The sequence below is a fragment of the Coturnix japonica genome, chromosome 2, assembly GCF_001577835.2.
Source record: "Coturnix japonica isolate 7356 chromosome 2, Coturnix japonica 2.1, whole genome shotgun sequence".
Lineage (NCBI taxonomy): Eukaryota > Metazoa > Chordata > Aves > Galliformes > Phasianidae > Coturnix > Coturnix japonica.
This window is the reverse complement of record NC_029517.1, coordinates 92288318-92313260: the sequence shown is the minus strand read 5'-3', so window position 1 is coordinate 92313260 and position 24943 is coordinate 92288318. Positions and strand designations below refer to the sequence as shown.

The window sequence follows — 24943 nt, the reverse complement described above, 5'->3', positions numbered from 1 at the left end:
TTACTTAGCTCTTTAAACATGTAAGTCCTATAAATAAGTAGCTTATTATAAAGAGAAGTCATCTTCATTTGTTCACAGCTGTTTTGATACCAAATCACACCTGTGTCCAGGGCAAAGCACCAATCACACATGCAGAACTATTAAGGTAACAACATAATCAAAGTCTTCCCTACAAACAAAATAATTTGTGCTAGATGCTTGCGAAGACCCTTCTGCTCTTCATCTCAGGGAGTACTTCAGCCTGCCTTCAGCTTCACCCCTTCTGGTCTGCCACCCATCTGACACCTCCTTTTTATGGGGTAATCTGCTCTGTGTTTGCAGAATCCACACATCAGCCCCTAAGCCCTGTCTCCTTTAGGTCAGCTACCTCCTGCTGTAATGGGGGTAGGGACAGCTGTAACTCAGCACACACAGCCACCCATCTCAGTAAGCCCAAGCCAAGGCCAGCACCATTCACAAAATGGCGCCCAACGGGGCCTTTAGCTCATGTTTCCAAAGAAACTATATTCAGCAGCAAACAAGCAGCAAAAACATTGTCTTTATATAGCCAACCTTCACAAAAAAACACAATCCAAGGGCACGCTCTCAGTGAGGTAGCGAATCATTTCAGCAGTAAGGGGATCTTGCCCACAGCTGCTGCCTGTGTGTGGGCAAATGGCTCTGGAGTGTAAGGCTATGGCCTCACTTCAAGGACAGAAAAAACCTGCATCTTCCCCAGTATGGTAAGACTGTTCTCAACTAAAAACACTGCCTCTGTGACATTAAGAAGGACTTAGCATCCATCACACTGCATTCGGTCTGGTTTGGGCTGTGTACAACAGTCAGCTACAACACCACACAGCTACACAAAACTGCATCCTAAATTCAGCCTCAAGCCCACTTCGTACCATCAGTCTCACCAAAATGCCTGACTTTATAATACAGCTATGCCAGAGTAATCTTTTTAAAGAGAGATGAAAAAGACTGTTTAATCACTAGAAAAGTGTTGTCTATTCCTAGAAATTACCTGGTAGGATTACTTATTCTGAAGCAGAATTTGGCTTGTTATAATATTGTTCAAAGTGAGATTTTATTCTAAAGAAACTTTGCTTAAGCAAGAGTTGTTATGCAGAGGTAGAAACACTAGTGCAGAATTAAAGATAAGCCCGGGCTGCACACATGAATGAGACATAAGCAGTTCAGTTATCAATATTCAAACTCAGTTATTAGCAAAGAGAAGATCACAAATGTCATTGATTTGAGATGCACGAAGCAATATTTTGTTAACTGACAGGAGCTCTAACAACAGATAGGAAGTCTTCCCTGACTCTTCAAACTCTGTTCACACCATATTTCTTGCAACACAAGCTGAAAGCAGCTGCATAGTTGCTTTAAAAGCATTTAAACTGCAACAGGCAAAGAGCAAAAGTTGTTCAGGAGGAAAGGGGAGTGGAGGGGATAAAAGAAACCACACCATAAACCACCAGTGAAACAATATTTAAACTACAAGCACATTTCTGCTCTAGCTAAATGGACATAGAGGAGCATCAACAGAGCACCCTGGGCTCGAGTTCTGCTGTGTTGTTAAACACACACAGAAGTCTTCTCCTGTTTGTCCCTGGATGCTTAGTTTTTAAAGTACGGTTTCACTCATGCAGTGATGTAGCAGTAATACAGCTTGCCAAGTTCGGGTGACTTAGGTGTATTTTAATCAGAGAAACAACAACCAGATGCAAATCCAAACTGAAGTGCCTTCAGGACAAGTCTGTTGTTAGGAAAAGGAACAAAGTTACAAAGTAATACTCTTAAAAATCTATATTCAGGGAGTCCTGTAATGAATAGCCTCAAAAGAAAAAGGAAAAAGAAAGAAAAAGAAAATGCCTCCACGCTTAAAATCCAGTTGCTAAACCTGTGTTACATTCTGTATGAAGCCTCAGAGAAGTAGCACTGAAAATTTAAAGGAGAGAAGGTAATTGATTCATTACATCTATTTCTACCATATTTCTTTTTGTATTTTTTGGTCCCCATTTCAAAAGGCATTGTTTAAATTGCCCTAATCTGCAAACAGCAACAATAAGTGTAGCAAATACTTGACAATGAAGATGTAAAGCCTCTAAAAACCTGTTACCTTAGTAACCACGGGAATGCAGGAGAATAAGAATACACTGAGTGTCAGGACATCATTTTGGATTCCTGAGGGTTTGGGCTGAAATACAGTCAGCTTTCATTAGCTTTTTGTTTTTCCCAGTAGGCCCTTGGACTTTGAAACAAAACCTGAATGACAGCTATGAGCAATTCCAGCCTCACTCCTGATTAGCCACACCAAACAAAACAGCTCTCTTCAGTGTGAACCCCCCACCATTTGCACCCAACAAACCTTGAAACAAACATTATTTATGTTTCTGAACCCCCTGGATATCACTAATAAATAGCATTCCAAAACAAGGCGTAAAACAAAGAGCCACTTTCTTGGGACTTAATAGAGAATTTACTTTAAACAAATGTCCTGCAAGAAAAATAAGCCAAGATATCTGCTCAAGACATTTTGGTAACCTCAAGAACAGTTTATTTACAGGCCTTAACGGGGGTGTTAATTCAACACAAACACTACGGAGAATTTAGCTGCTTGTTTTACTCGCGGAAAGAGAGAAAGAAAAGTTAAAACAAAACAAAAACAAACCCACAGAACAAGGACTGAGCTCCAAGCTCCCAACCCCCAAGGTCTGCTAGGAACTTTGTGGTCAAGATGAATCAGAACAAAGATCCTCCAACCACTGCCTTGAGCCGGCTTAACTCCAAGACCAGCCCCTTGCTGGTATCTGGTCACTTGGGAAAACAATCTGAAAAAGCTCCAGGCAAAGATGTCAGAAAAAATAAGCAGAAACTCAACCATCTGGATTATGTTAGAGCCAGCCCCTAGCACACCAAGAAAGAATATTTTTTCCTCAGTGAGGGGAAAAACAAAAGTAGACAAGACCTATACTGTCATCATGTGATGACAAATTTTTACATGAGAAAAACTGGAAGGTGACAGCAGTTCAGTCAGAGAGACTGGCCTAGTCTCCCAATACATTTGATCACCTCCCTTCAAACTGATACATTCCATTTTACCTGTTTACATCAAAAGAAACTGCCATTTCAAGACACCTCCATTTATTTGCAGTCTTCTGCACTCATTTACAAACACAGAGGATGAGTACCACACTGTGGCAAGACTTGACTTTAGAATCACATCAAGTGTTCAGAGTTTACACCCTCAGTGGCTGCCTGAACAAACTAGTTCACCTAATCACACAGCAAAAGAGCAGTATTTCTCCAGGCAACTCCAACTTCTAAGTTAAATCAAGAAGAATACCTAAATGAAAGCCCACTAGTTGTTATGGATGGAAGAATATTTCATAATCCATTCATGTCTTTTTCAGATACAAAAAGGGCCTGCTATTTCTCCCCTCTTGAATGCCATCAGGTGTCCAGAAACAACCTCAGCCCCACAATGGTTAGTGCATCCATAAGAGCAGTGAGGCAGTAGATCATAAAAGAGCACATTTTCTCTTGCCACAGACATAACAAAGGTCACATCAGGTTTGAGACATTAGCTTAGACCTCACAACTCCAATTTTCAGGTCAATTAGTCCCTTCGTTTTTCCATCACTCTGTTCTCTGAATGTAAATGAGGCAAAATAAGTGTAATCACTTTTAAGGAGAAAAGGATCTTAGGGAAACCACAAGTTCTAAAAATAATATAAAAGGATTCCTAAAATATTTAAATAAATGAATTTAGTTAGCATACAAAATGTGTTTATATTATTGAAACCAGATACAAGTTTGCATAAATGACAAGAAACTCTATTTCTCTCCACTTTTCCCTCCGAACTATTACATCACTTCACACCTTCAGACTGGTTTTACATACACTGCATTCACCTAGTATGATAAAGCAACTTGATCATGACCCTACACTCAAGACCCTACCCCATGCGTGTCCCTTCCTCAAAGACAAGCACTGCAGAATGCTCCAGCACTGAAACACACTGCTCAGACTCTGGTTGACAGCATTCAAAAGGCAAAAGACATACATAAATAATTGTATCCTTGCAACAGCAACACGAGAAGGTGAATGCAAGCAGATGCCAGTCTCCTACCTGCTTCTCTTTCTCAAATTACTGCTCTCCTGCATGTAAGGTAAGCCACAGGTGCTGCGCCCTCTGAACAACAGATCTGCAGCTGCTTTTATCTGTGAACAAAGCATACGAGATCTGTTTTAAATGGAAGTAATGCAGTACAGCACAACTCAGGAGAATGTGGAGATAGGTGCAAACCAGAAGCCTAACTGCTCTGTCATTTGTGTGCACCACTGACTCACCTGCTTGAGAGAACTGGACCTTCAGTCTTTTCCCTACAATTTGAGCTATACAGCTTAGCAACATAACTACACCTCACCAGAAAAATAACTACTCTATGCCAGAAAAATACATGGGGCTGGGTTTTCAAGCCTGAAAAACAATTCTAAAGCTCTTTATTCTTTCCCTCCTTCAAAGAAATTCATTACTGCAGGTAGGACAAAAAAAGAATCACTCCAAGACAAAACAGCTCCCTCCCTGCAAGGCTTAAACTCCCTAGCCCCAACCAACCACACGGTGATAACAGTTAACAAAATTCCCAAACAAATCCTAAAGTAGCATTTCTCTACCTAACTAACTTCATATTTGTAAACAGCTCGATATATTTGTCATTAACTAATGAGAAAAAGATTATACTCAGTGATACATATCATTGCACACTTCAGCTTGGTGTGCTGGATCAAGAAACTTTATATATATATGAAAAAGTAACCTAGAAGAAGTTCTTTTCAAGCGGATCACTTCCTATGCCAGACCACAGCATATGGCATACTAACAGCAACACAACAGGGGAAAAAGGCTGAGGTTTAGGTGAATAAACAGCCAACCAGAAAGGAAGATACAAAGGTGGCTAATCAGCAAGTAAGCCACAGTGCTCCCACACATCTAACCACAGGCTCACTGACATGGTTTGATATGAAACTCTTATTCAGCCAAGTCACAGATTTTAATCATCTCCAGCATCTTCAAAAAGGAAGTAAGAAAAACTCACAAGTATTCCTGACCCAACATCCACTAAACTCAGTGTTTAGTAGGTACCTTGCTACTAGCTCAATAAAATCTTAATCCAATAGACATCCAAGGCAATGTTGAGAAGCTTCAGACTATATATCTTCTGTATGTGCAGATTTTACTTGTCTTTCTGGATACGTATTCCTTACTCTTTTTCCAGACAATAACCAAAGCACAACCCTCTTCTTCAAACACTGTAATTCAAGGCAGGAAGGGAAATAGAATGCAAATGCTTAACTAAAAAAGGCAGCTACAGGGCATGTCTTGTACCCTACATGCATAAACCTGAAGGAAAAATACAGGTTTTTGCAATATAATGAAAGAAGATGACAAAAATAGTCTAATCAGAGTTTAAATCTACCTATTACTAAGCAAACATCAGGAGATACTATACTGAGAGAATGATTTTCTAACAGTTAAGCAAAAACAGTAGCAAATATTCCATTTGTAAATATAAAATAAAAAATAAAAACAAAAACAAAAACCTTAGGTTTTGTTCCAAAGAAACAGCAGGGATTTCTTCAATAGTGACTTCAGTTAATTTCTGCTTCCGTCACTACTAAAAAGCTCACACAGCCAAAACTGTGGCTTTTTCCCAATGACTTCACGCTACAAAAAGAGCACTATTACTGCTTGAAAAAAATATTTCAATTGAATTTATGCCACTCTAATATTGTACTGACACACGTTCCCCAAAAAGGAAAGCAAATCAAAAAGAAAAAAGTGGGAGCAATACAGATGAATAAAAACCAGAAAAAAAAAATGTAATTAGTGGCCTCAGAAGAACCAAAAACCCAAAACATTTAAAAGAGGAAAAAAAAAGCGGCAGGTCTGATTTGTGGTCTCCACAAGCCAACCTGCTGATTCAGGGCAATGTCACCAACAGTATCCTTATCTGCAAAGGGTAACAATCAATTGTTTGACAGAAACAAAGGACAGCTCAACAGGAAATCAACTGGCTTGGGACAGATGGTCACTGAATCAAGTTTCACCCCTCCCCTCACCAAAAATAGGCTTAAGAGGCATTTTCTGTTACCAAGCAACAGCGCAAAGGAAGGCATAAATCTTCCCCTACTCGTAATTCCCCTCCTCCCCGATACACACACATTTCAGCCCGCTAGGGTGCTGTGTTTGTGCCTTGAGTTATTTTTCGAATGAGAGATGTGGTGCAGGAGTGCTTATCCTCCTCAGGGGCAATGCAGGAGGGCAGCGGGCCTGGGTGTAAGTAAGAAGGCAGCCTGCAGGCTCCCTGTGGGGCAGGATTAGGGCCCAGGCCGGGCTGGGCCTCACTGGACACCTGAGAAAGGGCTCCTCTGAGGAGCACAATTCCTGACTTGTTGAATATAGAAGTGGCACGATTCTGATCATCACCCTGACAAAAGGGTTGAGCTTCTTGAAAAAGTCACCATCGTAAACCTTTGTGTGTGCTTTAATCTATGAAAATCCTAAAATGTAATCCCCTGCAAACGGGACACAGTTATCATCAGTGCAGTGTACAGAAGGGCATGCCTGCAAACAAGGCAACTGCTCTGAGCATTTATAGTGCACGAACCAGCCTAGGTCAGAATGAGTAACCTGGCGTACTGGAAAACACCGGCAGAATCACCTTTCCAGAGGCAGAGAGCTGCAGTGTCTTTATGGAGGGAGTACAGCAACAAACTGGGTATCCTATGAAAGCTGAAGCCCAGATTGCCATACTCAGACTACTAAAACATACAGCCAAATAAACAAAAACCCCCAAGAAATAAAACAAGTCTTTCTCTGGGGGAGGGGAAAGGCTGTGCCAGTCTGCAAGGGCTGCATTTGCTCCTCAGTGATCCAGAGCCCTTCTCCCAATCACATCCTGGCTCCCTATCCCTCTGTATTTTATATAACCGTTTGACAACGATGTAGATAATGAGCAGCAATGCTGCCATGGGTAAACACAGTCTGCTTCGCTGACGAAGGGCCTTGGACTTTAGAGTCCATTTCGCTGCAAAACAGCCTCAGTGGGGACAGCACGCCGGCTGTCCACACGCAGCACCCTGACCTCGCAGAGAAACCAGAGACCAAGGCATTTCAACTCAAATTACAGCTAAGCTAATTCAAATTAAACAGAAGGTTTGAACACAAAAGCCAAATTAATAACTGTTCAGCCATACGCCAGGAATAGAATTTGTGGTCTAATATGTCCACAGCTTCATGACAGCAGCACGATGCACAGTGACCCAAGGTCACGACAGGACTGTTGAATTAAAAGACCCTTAGGCTTGGTCACAGAAAATCGTAACACCTTATCATTACTGTCATACAGCACTTTAAAGGCCTCCTATGTCACCCTCATTTTACTGAGGCAGCAACAGAGGCATAGAGGAGTTGTACATTTTCTGCAGAATTTGGAAGCAAAACCCTTCTGAGGACCCCAGTCCACATCATACGGTCACCCAGAGCACTCAAGTGAAAGCAAAATGTCGTTCACTTAAACTCATGGCCAGAATCAACATTTTTTCAGCAGATTTCCCTTGCCTCATTACTGATTACTAGGAATCTTGTCACTGAAATCACTTTATGAAGCTATTCTCTCTCATCGAGCAGGTAGCAATATCCTCTAGTATTACAAAGAAATGGATATCAGAATTTTTCTAACACATTGAGAATTTAGCTAAAAAAAAGAGACAAAAATAAAAAACCTATAATTTCTCTCTGATGTGCATTAGCAAATTGTCTGTACAGATTGTAACAGCTTTGTTTCTTCTAAACATCAGTGTAAATGCTTTGAAATACACCCTTGCAACAGAAGCTCCTTTGTGCGCAACTACATAGTCCATCATATTAACAAACCCTATGCCATAGCTTTGCATAAATATTTATAATAGCATTACAAGTTTTCCTCTTACAGTCACAAACTGATATCCTTAACACAGCACTACCACAATATGAAAGACATTATCACCTCAGAAGAGAAGGAAAGATTGGGTTTCTTCCCCTCCTAACTGTGCCATCAGGCTTTTCTTCAGACACCAAAGAAACTCCAGATTCCTTGGCCAAAGTGGAATCCCATGATACATGGTATGTTTTTTTTGGCTGAAATGCAAGAGGATACAAGTTTTAAGGTAAACTTCAGGACTGATGCCCAAAGAGCTTGCTCACCACTACCTTTTCCTAACAACATTTTAAAAGGTTTTCTTTGGATTCTCTACTACTCGAACTTCTAGTTCAAATCCCTAGGTCTTCTGACTCTGTCCAAGGTATTGAGTTCTACTTGACTATTTATCTTGAACTACAGCATTCTTCACCTCCTCTAGTCAAATGCACTAATCTCAAGCCAAACTTACACAACAATTATCTTCTCAAAAGAAAGTAGTACAAGTAGAACCTAAATATCAGTTGAATACAAATTCTTATTTATGGAAATCACAAGTGCACAGAGGATGGAGTTGTTTTAATGAACACATCCCAAGGCCAGCCTCCTTCCAAACATTAGCCTAGAATACACTCATTCTCTCTTCTTTGGGAAAAAGGATTGGTTATGAATTTTAACGGCTCTGCTCTGGCCCTTTAACTTGCAGGTCAATCTCTTCCTAAAATTGCGTATCTTGAAAAACATCCCATCTCTAATTGCAAATTTGTAGTTCCTTCTTCTCCCTTTTTTCCCTTGCTGGTGTTTTCTTGTTGCTGTTGCTTTTGTTTCTTTGTTTTGTTGCTATTTTGGTTTTTAATAAAAGCTCAGCTTCTCACAGTTTGTTCAGATAACCACTTGGAGCAGATTCCACTCCTCTTTTCACAAGTAGAGCTAAGAAGCACAAATCCCTTCTTCTCACTTTTGGCTGCTGGAATATGTTCAGCTAGACTGAAACTTCAACCCATGCCCTGAGTCAACATCAATACCACATTTCCATCAGTACGTCCTGAAAAAATGAAACACGTGGGCACACATACAACTCAGTTACTGGAAATACACACAAGGGGAAGTAACAGAGAGCAGCATTTCTCAAGCCTCACCAATTACTAAAACTGTAGAAGCTGAAATAAAACAAGCAAATCTCTCCTCCTAACGCATGATTTTAGTCCAGAAAAGCATTAAAAATATGTTACAGGGCTTATTTTTAGTTTCCTTGAAGTAAAATGTTGGATTACGAACATCAACCTAGCAAGACTGATTTTAGACAATGCATCAAAGTCAGTCTGGTGGGTATCAATATTATCCTCTGGTGCTCCATCTTCAACCCAAACCAAGCTGAACAGCCTCTTATGGAGTACTGAAGCTTACACACTGTAGCCTTCCTATTGACATATGAGCAGCAATGCCTCAATCAGCAGCACAGGTACCTTTCCAAAGCTGTGAGACCAGATAAACTGTTTAAGATGTTGCATCTAACCAACCACTAATACTGGCCAGCTCTGTGCGGTTGTAGGTTTTTTTTTTTGTTTGTTTGTTTTGTGGTTTTTTTTTTTTTTTTGCACTTTCCTACTTTACACGAAACAGAATAACGTAGGTCGGAAGGGACCTCTGAAGGTCACACAGCCCAACATCACACAGAAAGCTTGGCCATGTTGGAAACACTGTGAAAACAAAACACTGCTTTGATGTCTTTTGGTTTGTGGCTGACTTGCATCAACAGTTCTGACTTCTTAACCTGACAAATTAAATGTAAAGGCTCCCAGTTATTCTCAGGGGGACTAGAATTGAAGTTCTGTTTCTTAATAATAAAATACCAGAGGCACAAAAATACATCTTTCCCTCAGGTTAAAAAGAAAAAGGTGATGTTTCATTATTATGTTTAATCTGTTTCCCAATACACAGTTACTGCAATTTGGATAAATGACTAATGAACTACAAAGCAAAGATCCAGTCATATGTCAAGGTTACACACGGAGGTTCATCCCGTACTTGTTTATGCAGTGAATCAGAGTAGAGAACACAAGCCTCAAGATATCAGTATCATCGGCCATCGCAAGCATCAAAACATCTGCTGCATTCCTCTCTTTTTCAACTGTAAGCCCCTGAACTGCATGTTACTGAGTTCCAAGGTGAGCCCGTTTTCACAGGACAATTCAATTAAAACACATCTGGAAGAACTGCTTTCTGCTGAATGCAAATCCCAGACCCAGCTCTCATTTATTACACTGCTGGGACAGCATCCTTTAAACACACTGATAGAAAGCAAACATTATTTTCCTCTTCAAACAGACATCAAAGCAACAACGTTAGGAGGAGTTTTCAGCTGTCCTGCACACACAGATTATGCAGATTTGCTGTTTTTCCCCCCATCAAGAGCAACTCTGGCGACACAAACATGGAACTTCACAAGTTCAACTCAGCAGTTAACCAGTCCAGTTTTAGCACATAATCACAAATGGATTTACTACAGTGACAGTGAATGGAGACGCAAACCTTCGCCATGTCGAGTGGGAAAGCTCTTTACCCTTATCACAAGCACAGCCTTCTTCCTACACCAAATCCACAAGAATCACCTCAAAAATCAGGCCTGACAGAAAGCCAGCCAGCTGAACCACATAGAACAGAGCACCTACCTGCACAGCCATTAGGCACAAGGCACTGCAAGGAAACAACCATATCAGACAGTTAGGAAGTAAATACTGGTCATTAAGAGAGCTGAGAGCAGCCAGAAAAATGCTCCCTCCTAGACTTGTCTGGCTCAAGGTCACATCTGCTTTTGAAAATTGAAGCTTTTTTGGTGATGGTTTTTATTTAAGAATTTCAGAGGCATACAACTTTGAATGTGTCTCGTGGTATTTCTACTACACATCAAGCATTCTTGGCCTAATTACACAACAAACACAACCATGAACAGGCTCTTGGCATTCATACCAGCGTAAGCCACCTTAACCAAGCAGTCACTGAACAAAGAAAATGAACACTCTGACCCACTGAGACATCAAACCATTATGACATTGGGTCCCTAAGTAATAAGGGCATTACTAAATTAATGCCACAAAACAAAAAATCTGTGCATTTAGATGTCCTGCTGTTTCATTTTGAAAGATTCCACAACTCAACACAAAGGCTTCCAACAGCTAAATGTTTTAATCTTGATGCCTCTGAAATCCACGCTACCTCCCACATCTGCTGACATCGTGAGTGCAGACATAGAGGGAGAAGGAAAAACAACAATCTGGCAGCAAAGCCGTCTTCCCTCTCTTTAAGAGGCTTGGAAAGCAAGAGCTGAGTCTCCTAAAAGAAAAAAACTGGCAAAAAGGTACCCTTTAAGACTTGCTGAAAATCCTGCAGCCAGGCCTATGACAGTATGTGTATTCTTCACATTCAACTTGTTATTCTGCTTTTAAACACTTCAGCAGTGCTTCTGCATACCTCTCCGTCCTGGGCGCTGAAGTCCTCTTGGATGCCTTTGAATCACAGAATCATAGAATCACCAAGGTTGGAAAAGACCTAAAAGATCATCCAGTCCAACCGTTCACCTGTTACCAATAGCTCCCACTAAACCATGTCCCTCAACACAACATCCAATTGTTCCTTGAACACCCCCAGGGTTGCTGACTCCACCACCTCCCTGGGAAGGCTTTGCCATCTCCCTTTAGGTCTCCTTTATAACTGCCCCTCTGTGAGTTGGCGCCCATTGCCCAACTAATACATCTAATTTCTTATTGTTCTCAAGATCAGAATTTTACCTCAAAGAGATCAAGATAGGAAGAGTAATGGCAACTTTTGAACAGCTTACCCCTATAAATAAATTTCTGAAAGCATTTCCGACAACAGTAGGAAACCCTCACACTCTTAAATGTCACACACATCACAGCTGGCCTAGGCAGGAAGCTGTTAACCTTTTCTCAATGCAGAGAAGGGCATGGTAGCAGTAGAAAAATCAAGATATAGTTCCCGGTATTCAAAGGAATCTCTCCGTTTCACTAAGAATTTGATTCTATGGAAGTGGTTTATAGAAACTACAAGATAAAGCTTCCTTTACAAAACAGCTATTCTCCACATGGACTGAAAGCATGAGAAGACTTACGCCATGTAGGGCCCTAAAGGAACACGATGCAGAGAGCTTGCTGGCAAGCCACAGGGAGATTAAGTGAGGCAGGAACAGATGCAGTAAAAGCAGATGGCACAATCTCCTGGATAGCAAGGCTGAGATGCAGCTGCACACCAAAGAAACAGTAACCAGAGAGCTAGAAGAGCTCTCACCTACCTAACTAACCTTAACAACTTCACACCCTATGGTCCAGGAAGTCCTATTACTTTTGGCAATATGCATGGCTGAGCTTTCATTTTAAAGCTACTTACATTCGGTAACTACCTTCACTCACCTCTGAGTGCTCTGCTCAGATCACACCAACCATCTTGAGCAGAGCTACTGGAGGCTAATCACAAGCTGTGATGGAGATGGAGAACTGGGGCACCTTGTATGGCATTTTGTCAAACCAGTCGCTCCAGCGTTGTTCATGGAACAACTATGACAGATGTCTGGTAATCTCTTAAGTAACAGTATCTTAAGCCTGCCCACACAGTTTTGCTGTTCATAGCACCATCAATCTGAAAAATATCTACTTCAGAATAACATCTGAAATCTTACCTGGAGAATATTCAATGAATATTTCTATTATAAACCTTGCCACGCTGACTTAGGCAGTTCCCTACTCAGCCTACTGTTCTGCAGATTTTGCGTCACAATCTTAACTTCAAGTCTCTTCTGCTTTATCAACATTTAGTACCATAATTGCAATTATATATACATTGATTGCAATGTATATACATTGATTAAACACAAAGTAACCAAAGCACTTGACAGACCTGCTCTAAGGTCTTCAGACAGTGCCTGTACGTTGGTTTTTCTCCAGCAGACATTCTGCACAGGTTTTGTCGTTGGTTTACTTGGGCATTTTAGAAACCTTAATTATTCTACTAAAATATAGTATAGTAGGAGCCTCATTATACTGGATAATTCACCACCATAAGCACCTTCACAACGTAACTCCTTATTTTAGGGAGATTTCCCTACCTATTTGCTGGTTCAAATTCATTACCACAAGCCATATGTACTATGCTCAAAGTTACAAATGAGACTGTTGAGACTAAATGCAAATTCATTTTCCTTCACATAATAAGGAGAGAATTGGTACTTTCAGAGTTCTCAGCAAGAGGATGCGTTTGCAATATACAAAACAAAATCAGCACGTTGATGTACAGAGTAAAGCATGAAACAAGATGAGGTTAGATTGGGGATTAAAAAAAAACCAACAACAAAGCAAAACTGACTATATTAGGCAAAAACATTTTTAAGGGGCATCACAACCAGATGTGATTTAAGGAAAGTCAATGATACTTACCAAAAAAAACCATAAAACAAACCTCGCCAATCAGCAGTAAAAATTTCATGTTGTTTTATGATTGCCACTGTATTATGTTTCAGAACATCCAAGATATCTTAATCAGTTATTGTTTCTAATGAAGTCTAGCTCACAGGGCTAATCCTCTAGAAGACATCATTGTTGAAATGTCAAGGCTTATTACTCTTTCCTTTGTCAGCCTTCTCTACAGTCCTCACGGTTCTGTTTTTGAAGCAAAGGAAAACACGTCCGCTGTGTTATGCACAAGAAATGACCGTGCAAGAAATGGCAAAACGCAAATGCCTCAACGAGGCTACACTACTGAGTTCTAAAACCAAATAAACCAAGTGTTTTCTATGCTATTTCACCACTCTTTTTACAAGAGTAAAGACGTGATGCCTTGCTATCATGTCCAAGCTCCAGGTTTTGTTAATTACATCCTACCTACCTAACTGCCCCCTGTAGTTTCAATTAGACATGGTGCTCTTCTTCACTTCCCCTCTTGATCATTGTGCCCCGTCACTAAGCACTACTTAACAGTCGCCACATTCACCCAATGCTCGCTGCACTTCAGTGGTCACTCAAAGAATTAAATACAAAACATATGGTACAGAACCACACAAGACATAAAAGCATGTTTAAAACCCACTCAAATATGAAAGAAGCAGCAGGATACAGCCCTCAAAGTAAAATCCTTACAGTTCTACACCCCCTTACGTTCTCCTAAGAACCCAAAATTATAGAGAAATGCATCAAATCTTTTAAGCTGTCGCTAATAATGTTTTCCAGAATCTATTTTTGACATTATGGCCAGTCAAGCCTTTCACTGAACGAACAGCCCAGCATCTGTAATGTGTTGGGCTTCGCAGAACAGAGGTTTTCTCAGATCTCCCCTCAAAACCATTTCATTCCCTATTTCCTATTAAACACTCTCCAAATTTTCCTCTTCCCTGTAGCTATGAAATACTTGACACATGACTCACTGAACCATCGAATATCAGTGCCAATAGGGATGCTTTGGAGAAGACCTTGAACCAATCAGCTTTATTGAATCCTAAACTGACTTTTCACACTGTGATGCCCCTGTGAGATCTTACAAAGCATCACATATTGAGCCAACCTACTAAAAGCTCAGTATTCAGGTTCCCTATTCCCTTCAATCTCACATCGTGGGCTTACAACCTGCCTTTCCAAAACATCCCTGCTACTCGTTGTTGTTACACACCTCCAGCCAAATGTAACTAACAAAAAAGTACCAGTAGGTACACACAGGGCTTTCATAACTAAACGTCTTTTTTTTTAAAGATCTTGGACAAGATTTGTATCATACAAACACCCTTGTTTTAATTTGGATGGTATGGCCAACCACAGGGAAAAACCAGACTGGGTGAAGCAGCAGTGTTGAACAGCACAGAGAGCTCTTAGCCACCCTCCCCATGTCACACACAGAGCTACATCCTGAACTGAAACAGGCACCTACTGGCTTTCCTCTCATCCACACAAAGGAAAACGTACGCTTCGTTTATTCCTAAGACGTCAAGAAATAAAGTCCGCTTTAACCTTCAAGGGCCTTTTACTGCAATCTTTATATTCTTATTTATTCTTTTTATTCTAAAAGCTCTTTATAACCAAGTATTGATGGCACACCGAGAATCTGAAGCATCACTTCAGGACCAAAAATGTCACTCGGTGGCAAAGTCACAAGCGTCAAAGGAAGCCAAATGCAGTCATACTTACAACGTCACATCTCCGGGGCGATTAAAGGAGAAATCCTACCCAGATAAAGGAGCAGGGAGCACTTTTTTGGCTGGGCAGGTCAGCAGCATTCTGCACTTTAAACACATTCGCCCATCGATGGTTCATACGTGGCAGAATGCAGGCAGACCTGCGGCCGAACCAAACGGCAACAGGCGGACAGAACCCGACGGCTTAAATAAACTTTTCACCTTTCAGACACTTCCCAAAGGAGCCGGGGAGCGTTTGGAAGGCCAAAGTCTCACGGCTTTCCAGACGCTTCCGAGAGCGGGAGGCGCAGCTAATAAATCTGTCAGCTGCTTTTGAGCACCGACATCTATACAAGCCGTTTTGTAGGGGTTTTTGTTTGTTTGTTTTCCCCCCCTGCACTCAGTCCCTCGGAACTACCACCTCAGATCCGCAGCCCCCCTCGCCCCCAGCCGATCCTCCCGCAGCGAGGGGCGCCCCCTGCCGGCTGCGGCCCGCAAGGCAACGCCGCCCGCCGAGCTCCGCGCCCGCCGCCCTCCGCCGGAGCCACCTGCACCCCCCGTCACCCCGCCCACCTCCGCCGGCTCTGCCGCACGGTGCTCCCATCTCGGCTCTCACACCGACGCCGCTCGCGGTCCCCAGCCGGCAAACAAAGGAGCGGAGCCCACCCGGGGCAGCGCATCAGCAGCCGCCGGTGACAGCGAGTTCCGCACCGCTACCTTTGTGCCCTCCCCGGGAAGCGGCGAAAACACGAAGGGAGCCCCGAACCGCTGCCTTACCTCGGCGGGCAAGGAGAGCAGGAGTTGAACGCTTTCCTTCCACCCCTCTCTCACTTCTTTTTTTTTCCCCTTTCTTCCCCCCCACCCCCCAGTCCCCCTCTCCCTAAAGCCGCCCCTTCGCAGCGAGCAGCGCCTCTCGGCAGCCCCGCTGCCGCCGTCTCCCTACGGGTCTCAGTCTCTCTCGCTCTCTCCGCCGGGAAGAGGGGAGGGAAGGGAGGGAGGAGAAGGGGGCGGTCCCGCAGGTGCCGCCCCTCCTGCGCTGCTCTGACAGCGGGGACCGGGGATCGGCGGGGGTTGAGGTTCTTGGGTTTGCTCAGCGCAGAGCAGAGGAGCTGATGGAGGCCTGATGGCGGCTGCAGCTCCTCACAGGGAGCGGAGGGCAGCGCTGAGCTCTGCTCTGTGTGACAGCGACAGGGCCCGAGGGAACGGCATGGAGCTGTGCCAGGGGAGGGGCAGATGGGGGTCAGGGAAAGGGGCTGCACCACAGGGCGGTGGGCACGGCACTGAGTGCTGGAGTTCAAGGAGCATCTGGACAGCGCTCTCAGACATAGGGTTTGGATTTTGGGTGGCCCTGCGCGGAGCCAGGAGTTGGACTTGATGGGGAAGGCAGAAGATGGCCCTGGGCAATGTGTGATTTCCTTCATGACAGGCAGTGGTTACCAGGCAGGAGTATGAGAGCAGTTTGTCGTCAGAGGGGTCAGCTCACACCTTGTTTTGGGGTTGGTTAGGGGCTGAGCTAGCTCACAAGTGGTAAGGTAGAAACTAGAAAAGCTGGGTGAGTGCCGGAAGCAGAACAGAAAAGGTCATCGTGTGTGTATTTGTGTAGGAGATTAAATTGAGCAGGGGCAGGCAGGGCAGACATCTGAGTGAACCTGCGTGTATTGGAGGTGATGGACAGAGAACATTCTGGAACGTTTCAAGCTGTAAAAGGTGACGGTCTTTGTGGAGAAACGGTGGGTTGGAACTCCCAGTGTGTGACATTAAGAGGAATGAGATACTTCTCTCACATCCTTTTCTTTTGTCTTTGCTGGTTGAAATACTAAGTTCCAGCATTACAGCTAGTGCTCTCCTTACCACAAATATGAGTTTTATATCAAAAGAGAGCAGAGAAAACAAACTGTCCCTGCCTCTTGGAGGAAGCAGAGATTGCTTGGAGATGACATGGTGCTGCAGTACTTCTGTACATTCCAGCGGTGAGCAATGGGGTCCTGTTTAGTAGATTATGTAGATGTCTGTGATTATTCATCCAGGTTAAACTTTTATTCACTAATCGCACTCTCTCTAATAGGTGTTTTTACTTCTGGCTCTGTTTTGTTTTACCTTGATTTGAGCACTGCTTTTTTTACACCGTGCTAATTTGTGGTTTCTTTCACTGATGGGGAACAGCTGGAGCTGTAGTAATGCATGCGCACATCTGCGTAGGTATGTTAGAGACCAGAACTTGGGGCAAGATTGTAGGCAGCCTTTGAAACAAACATGCCAGGGAAAAATCTTCACATGCAACAGATACATGCAAATGCACCTCACTGCTTTGTGTGCACCCATGTGAGTACATTCTTGATTTGAAAGCGTACCAAGGTGCTTGTAAAATACCTGCTATAGCATATGATCATTAGATGACTAGATGACTTAGTTATGCCTACATTGATCCCTGTTATTGCTGTCTAGATTTCCCTTGACATATGCTTCATTCTACTTAATTTCACTTTGATTTTACTTTATTACTGTATGGGTGAGAATTATTTTGGTTGCTTTAATGCAATAATTCTTTTCTTATTTGGACTTACTTATACTTCTATTTTTAAAGGAAGGAACATTCATTATGTTTTCTTCTGAATTTCCATTTTGCATGTTAACATTTACAGCTTGTAGGGTGGTTTCATCTGTGCCATCTGCGTGCCATATTGTACATCAGATGGTGGGATACAATCCGTAACAAGAACGTTTTGGGACGTTAAAGTCTTTCAGGATTTGAAGTAATGATATTCACAGCACGAATGTGTGGAGCCGCTCATATAACTGAAATAGAAGACGCGGAATGCCAAAGCAGCTGCCGAGTGAAAGAGAGACCACACAGTTGGGGCAGCATACAAGCAGCGAGGACAAAAGAACGTTTGAGGGAACAAGAAAGTGCAACTTCAGGCAGTGGGAAACTGGAGTCAATCGCTGGGAATTATTGACAAGCAGCCATGCGCCCACACAGAGATTAGAGGCTCACTTAGGGATGCAATGTCAGCTAATACTATGTAAAGAGTCAGTAGCAAAAAGGCACCTGGCTTGGTGTTTTCTGATCCCTGACTAGGCAACTTTGTCATTTATTGTTGGGCTTTAGACATGTTCACAGTCACGAAGCAAGCAAGACAACATCACCTGTACTATATTCTTGTTACAAAGGACTGCCTAAGAGCTAACGATGACGTTACAGTTTGCGCAAGGATTGATAGGGCCCAGTGGAACTCCAGATGCTGATAGGTATACTTCAGTCTTGAGCCCTCACAATAGATTTCATTTTCCCCTGCCTTTAAGTATCTCTTCACTTTCCTTGTGATTTCCAGTTTAGAGAGCACTGGGAATAAGATCCCTTTTGATGTAGTATGTTTAATACTGTGGCTATTAGGAATTGTCAGTTCTCCCCTTCCTTGCTATGAGTCCAGACTGCAAACTTCTCAACGATTTTCAACAACTTTCAAACTTTGCAGTATATTTTATTTTTAGTGAAAGTAGTAGGCTGTTCATCTTAGATCATCCTCTGAACCAGAGCTTGTGGTTTATATCTGTCTTGACTGTTACGTTTGCTGATGACCTCATGTTTCCAGCTTCATAAGTCAGGTTTCAAGAAATTAAACAATAATTTCTTAATAGTTTTCAAGGATAATCATTTTCATGTTTCAAGAAATTAACAGTAATTTCTATGACAATAAAATACAAATAGCAACAAAAGGGAACCCTGTTTTATTTTCTCAGTATTCATGAGCTATGAATGTCTGGAAGCAATTATTTATTTCCTAGAAACATTAGTACGAATGTTTTATTTGATCCAGCCTACCAAACTGTTGATATTAAACTTTATCTGAGAAAAAGTGCCTGAATTCCACAGACGTGGTCTTGCAGTTGTTAAAAGCTGATAGCAGACTTTGCTTTGATCACCTTTGTTGGGGCAATAGCAAATCCCACTATTCTGATGGGTAATTCTGGCATGAGCCGTCATTTTTCTGCATGAATCTCAATGGTCTGTTATGATTTAATATACCTTTCTCTTTTATTATTGTCATGAATTATTCCTTCCCTGGTCTTGATACAGTAAATTTCTGTCGGGTATGTTTAAAGTCAAGGGGTTGATGAAATGAGCATGACCTGGATTAGCTATTGCCTGGAGAATGTTTTTTATAAATGGACAAAACAGATGTTTAGGATGAAACAGAAGCAATGCTGAAGATGAGGACATGTAGCATGTAAAATTAAATGGCTCTATTGCAAAAATCCCCACCATTTAGGGCAGAACTAGGAGCAGAATTCATGCCTCTTGATGATTAGCCACTGCTTTAATCCCAGTGTCATCGTATCTAAGGTTGGAAAGGACTGTAAGGAACATCTAGTTCCTACCCCCTGCCATGAGCAGGAGCACCTTTCCTTAGATCAGGGTACCCAAAGCCCCATTCATCCTGGCCTCGAGCATTTCCAAGAATGGAGCTTTCCTGGTAGTTTCACAGTGAGCACATCACCAGTAGCACAAAAAGACTTTCTATTCCTTCCTGATTTTGATAGGATTTTGCAGAATGAGCACTTTCAGAGATAATCGTTCCACAAAGAGAAAGAAGTGGTTACATGAAAGCCCTGAAGCTAATCCCTAGAATGTCAGTCTCAGTGGGAATTACAGCCAACTTCTCATTTTGTTCAGAACTTTCTATAAAATACTTGGTATTTTATCAACTCTTGTTTACAGCCTTACAACAGTACCCTATCTAGACACAGCAGGGTGCTTTTACCTTTTCCAAGAAGCATAGCCCTTACAGCAGACAGTGCCAGCAAAAGGCATTATTCTGCCTAAATGTAAGTTATTCTTTGAAAAGGAAGAACACTTTGCACCAGTACTGTACAAGAGACTCAGTAACTGTGCTTCTTTATATTCAGACAAGGCAACGTGAAAGGACCTCCCATTTATTATACTGAGAGAGGTGCTGTGAGAAACAAAGTTTTGTGCTGAAACTGTGTTAAAACTAGCGCTTGTCACAGCTGAGCATTACAGAGTTATGGTTTGGGTTTTGTTTGCAGAGGTTTTTTATATACAGTGGAAATAATACAAGTATGGTATTGTACAGTTGAAATAATACAAGTATAATGTACAGTTGGAATAGTACAAATATAGTTGGAAATAAATAGCCAGAGGGTAACTAAGGAAAAGGACTCACCAACTCTGAGGCCTTCAAGATAGGTGCACACCACAAAAACTCCACAAAGGAGCAACCTCCAGAAAGAAATGCTGCCTTAGTGGTGGTCAGCCTTTAAATGGGATCTGGGAGAGGTGGAGCCAAGCTCCACCCCTTCTGGTAGCACAGCTGAATTACCTTCACCTGTGCTCCCACAGCTGACTCCTCGCTTGTCTCAGGTGGTTAGTCAGAGGTTCAGGCTGTGATTAACTGTTTCTCTTACATTTTGGTATAAATTTGCTTTTCTCATTCATTTTCAAAATTCATGAATATTTCTGATTAATTTTTTAAATTTTTTTAGTAATTAAGCTTTGTAGTAAAAAATATATTCTAGAATGTGGCTGATTGAAATTTAAGTAATTTCCAGGTGTCTTTGAAAACACGGGTAGGATACCAGCACCCCTCTGCTGCTAATGCTTGTTGGGGCTTTTGCTCTGCACCCACATGCAGAACAGCAGTGAGCTTACTTGCTGTTTTATTTTTGCTGCCTTTTTCATCAGTTATTTGCTCTCTGCAGAAGCACAAGCTATTAAGAATGTAACACTAAGTGCAGAAAATGGCCCTGAATTCGCTGTGGATCCAAGATGTGGAAACTGGGCACTTTACAGGTAAAAACCTAAACTCCCACACTTACAGTATTTCTGGCAGTAAAGTTCATATTGCAAAGTGTTGTTAGCATTTTAAAAATGACTTGACTTTATTTATTTTTTACTGCCTGTAATCACGTTTTCCTCTTGGTTTGTGACTTCATTTTGTGTTGTTGCTGGAAGGACAGAGATGCATTTGAGCTTTTTGGGTTTTCTGAGATGGAAAATGTTTTTAAGATGAGGTGGTGAAGGCTGGACAAGCCCAACCATGCTTGGTTTTGTCACTGCTGTCTTTATACAGACAAAATTCCTGCTTAAAGTAGCTTACAGCAAACTCCCCAGGCCTGTGGAGCTGCCAGAACTAACAGCATCTCCCCTCCCAGTTTTCCTACTGGGTCCATGCATGCCACAGTAGGCCTTATCCTATTGAAAAGCTAAGCTGCTGAGTGGAGCTTGTGCAGCACTTGCTACGTCCTAACAGGCATAGGTGCTGTTGGGAGCAGACCTCTCTCACAGCCTTCTGGAGGCAGATCTCTGTGCCTGCCTACTCCCATATTTACAAATTCCCCAACTTCCCAAGAGGTTTTACATCTTTGTGAATGCAGATGCAGCTTGGCTGGGTTGTCTCCAAGCACAGAAAGCCAGGTAAGCATGTACTGCAAGGCGTGACATGCCTTTCCCATAGCCAAAGCTTCCTCCAGAGCTCCAGAAACATGTCCAGCAGCCACCACACCTCTGTGGGGAGCTCCTGGGGTCCTCACCTCGAGCTGCCTTAACCTGCACTCTGCAGGTGTGCAGGCACTGAGGGTTTTAGCTGATTGTCTCCCAGCTGGCTCTCATTTCTCAAAGAGAAAAAACCACAAGGTTAAATGCTCCAGTTTCTATATGCCTACAAACCTACTTGTAGAAATAAATCTGTACCTGAGCTATAATACATCGATTACATTTACTTGTATCTTCCTACTATCCCTGTTCTCTTGTGAGTAATTCTCCTGGGATGTGAATTTTGTTCAGTGCACGAGAAGCCTTTTGGTTTAAATTTTGAGTTGCATTTACTTAGGGATCAGGGAAGTTGGTTGTTCTGTGGAGGCTGGTATTGTTCACCATCTCTCGCTGTATTTCAGGCATACGGTGCTACCAAACATGCAGTCAGTGAAGTAAGTTTGCTAGCCATGCACTGTTCAGCTTTTCACTCCCATCTGTCTTCTGTGGGCATCAGCAGAGTGCAGCCAGTGGAAGGTCCCCACATGTATTTTGCCAGCAATCCAAGATGGGATTCAGATTCAGGTTTGTCAGCAGGGAAGGCTGCTGTGCTAACTTGCTCTATCTCTTTATCTGAGTACCTGTAGCAGCCAAAATAACCCTCAGTCCTGGCTCCGGCAGTGTGGGATCCTCATGACTACAACGTGAAGTTTCAGATCCTTCCTTATTTACATATTGGGTTATTGGGTTTCTTTTACAGGTTTCCTGGTACCTCCTGCTGGTTAGACAGAGAGCAGATTGCTATTGCCATCTGGAGGGAAGAAAATCTGGCTGTTTGCACTGCTGAATAGAAATTTGTTAAAAGCAGCTGTAGGGACAAAGAAAATCCCTATGGCTACAAAAATTAATGCTTTGGATTATTTCTAACATAAAACTCTAATTAAGAATTACGTTACCAGTTAATCTCCATTCATTTAATTATTATATGTTTACTGTGTGGAGCAGTCCGTGTTCCAACAGCTCCAGAGAAAGGGTAGGTCCAGGTTATGCAAAATAAATTCCTCTGGGTTTTCTAGTTTGCTTACAAGAGTACTTGTTCATGCAAAGTAATAAAAAAACAGCTATGTCTCTTACTGTGTCTACTTGTGTTATTGATCTATAAACTTGAAATCAAATATTAAAACACATGAAGAAGACTTCTTCTACAGGACTGTTTTCAGATCAGTAATCCCATTTGTCTCTATCTCCTTCCTTTGCTTTTAGATTCGCCGGATATCTGCTCCTGGTGTCTGAGTCCTCTCTACATCTGCCCTGATTGTCAGCACCAGGGACTTGAACATTGTGTAGAAGGAAACTTGAAAATCACAAGACTTTGAGGTATTGATTTCCAAATAAAACTGAGGGTGAAGAGAAAAGCACACTGTGAGCAGAAGGTGAAACGGAAGGAAATCCTATTGACAGTGAGAGCTGAAAGTGGATACTAGAAGTAGCTTGTAAAATCCTTCAAGCGGTACTGCCAGGGAGGGAACCAGAAATTAATGACATTGTTTTTGCCATGTGTGGATGGACAAGAAAGGGAAACAGGTAAACACAGCACTTGTTACTGGTTGAAACAGTCTTCTCTGGCTTCATCAAACGCTTTGGTCTACTACCTGCTCTATTCACTGCCAGCCAACTGGGAGCAGTGTTTCCACTCACATCTTATCTGGTTTCGCTGGAGCAGGGTTGCTGAGCAACAAGTTGGACCAGAAGCACACTTGAGAATGTTCACGCATAGAAGCTTGTCCTTCATCACATCATAATTGAGCGCTACCCTTTCTACTGCAAGCACCAGCTGACACTCACCTGTTGGGGAACAAGAAGGGAAGTTCTGCCAGGATGACAGAGAAGGAAGACTTACTTTGGTGCCTCTGGCTGCCCAGAGGGACCAACAATTCCTCATCCTGGAGCCCATTTAGAGCTTGGGCCTGGTCTGAGCAGAGGGCTGGAACAGGTGCTCTCCCTTTCTTCTTTCAGTAAGCAACTGCACTGCCTCAGTAAAGAAGATGGGGCAGTTACAGGTGCTTTCAGCTTCCCAGCAATGTCAACTGCTGTTGTAGCTAACATGAAAAAAAATAACAACACAACAATGAAGTGTGAAGGTGTGGATGGCTTACACAGAAGTAAACACACAGACACACGCAAGCACTGGCTGTAGCTGTTCTGTGGGAAAGCAGTCCAAGAGCAAAATGTGAGGGTGCAGGGAGGGGCGCTTGAGGTTGAAGAAGCCCTTGGAAAAAGCACAAATTCTTCTTGTTAACAGATTTTGTTTCCAAGCTGCTTGTATGGAGCACTGTAGCAAACTGAGCAAGAGATCTGAATGAACAGAAGGTAATGTAACAGGCACTGGGTGCCGGTTGTGCAACCCAGTTCCATGCTCACCCCCTTCTCTCTACATCTCCTTTCCCAGAAGAGCCAGAGGGACTGAATAAATTATCTTTGTATGGGGCAAACTCTGTAATGTCTTTTACTGTGCTGTTTTCAGAAGTCCAATAAAAGACATCATCAGACATATATTCCGAACTTCAGAAATGTATAAAGATTTACATGTTTAGGATGACTGTTGTAAAAGGATGTGATTTCCATCCCAGGAGAAAGGCTTGCAGACCTTGACTTCATGTGTACTTAGTTCCGCCTATGATTCAGGTCTGTTCTGATCTTCATGTCTGTGGCAATATGATGGCTTTGTTTTCTTCTGTATCACAAATCCAAATGGGCAATGGCCAGGAAACAACTCCCACGGTGCTCCCATAGTTAACACCTCTCTGGTAAATGGCTCATTGTTTCACATTCAGATCAAAAATTGGGTTAACCAGCTTCTGAACCATCCAGTCAATTAATTTGCTACAACTTCTTGGTCAAATACTTGTGCACAACAAAAGCCTCATGCTTTATAGGAGTTTACTATATGAACAGAACTGTTTTAATGAAGTAAGCTCTTACTCCTCTCAAAACAGAGCATGTTAGCTCAGCATAATCTACTTTCTGTAAATCCACGCCCGTTGGCATAAATAGCCTCTACTTCTTTTATTTTATGATCTAATAACACAGGCATTTTGGCCAGCATTCTTGTTAGGCTATGAACATCCATTAGGCCCATAGCCAGCATAATGCTGAATACTCCATAGACTGAAATGCTCTGGGCTCTTTCACACACCTTTCAAAACACAGTTCCAGGGTGTCCTTCTTTCCCAGCCCCTGGAGATCCCTTGGACTTCCAGTTCTTCTGGAAGTGACTTTTAGTGGCTCACAGTGTTCTTCTGGCAGCTCTTTGAAACTTCAAGGAT

The 24943-nt window shown here is 42.4% G+C and overlaps 1 protein-coding gene and 1 long non-coding RNA gene across 11 annotated transcripts in view; one reads left to right on the top strand and one right to left on the bottom strand.

Moving 5' to 3' along the window:
* GREB1L (GREB1 like retinoic acid receptor coactivator) overlaps nucleotides 1-16013 on the bottom strand; it is a 107996-nt gene extending 91983 nt beyond the window's left edge. For 7 of the 9 annotated variants that reach the window (XM_032442684.1, XM_015855407.2, XM_032442686.1 and 4 more), the window contains exon 1: nucleotides 15902-15999. The gene's annotated coding sequence lies outside the window, so the exon portion shown is untranslated. Of the gene's footprint in view, nucleotides 1-2107; nucleotides 2176-4121; nucleotides 4214-15901 lie in introns of those variants that run through there. The other 2 variants (XM_015855406.2, XM_032442683.1) reach the window with 2 other exon arrangements.
* Nucleotides 16014-16405: 392 nt separating this feature from the next.
* Nucleotides 16406-23276, top strand: LOC107310101. 2 transcript variants are annotated; one of them, XR_001553477.2, is made up of 3 exons: nucleotides 16406-17094; nucleotides 20846-20936; nucleotides 22881-23276. It is a non-coding gene; the product is annotated as an uncharacterized LOC107310101 (long non-coding RNA). The 2 variants fall into 2 exon arrangements; XR_004306195.1 differs by having other exon boundaries at nucleotides 16406-18373.
* The last annotated feature ends 1667 nt before the right edge of the window (nucleotides 23277-24943 follow it).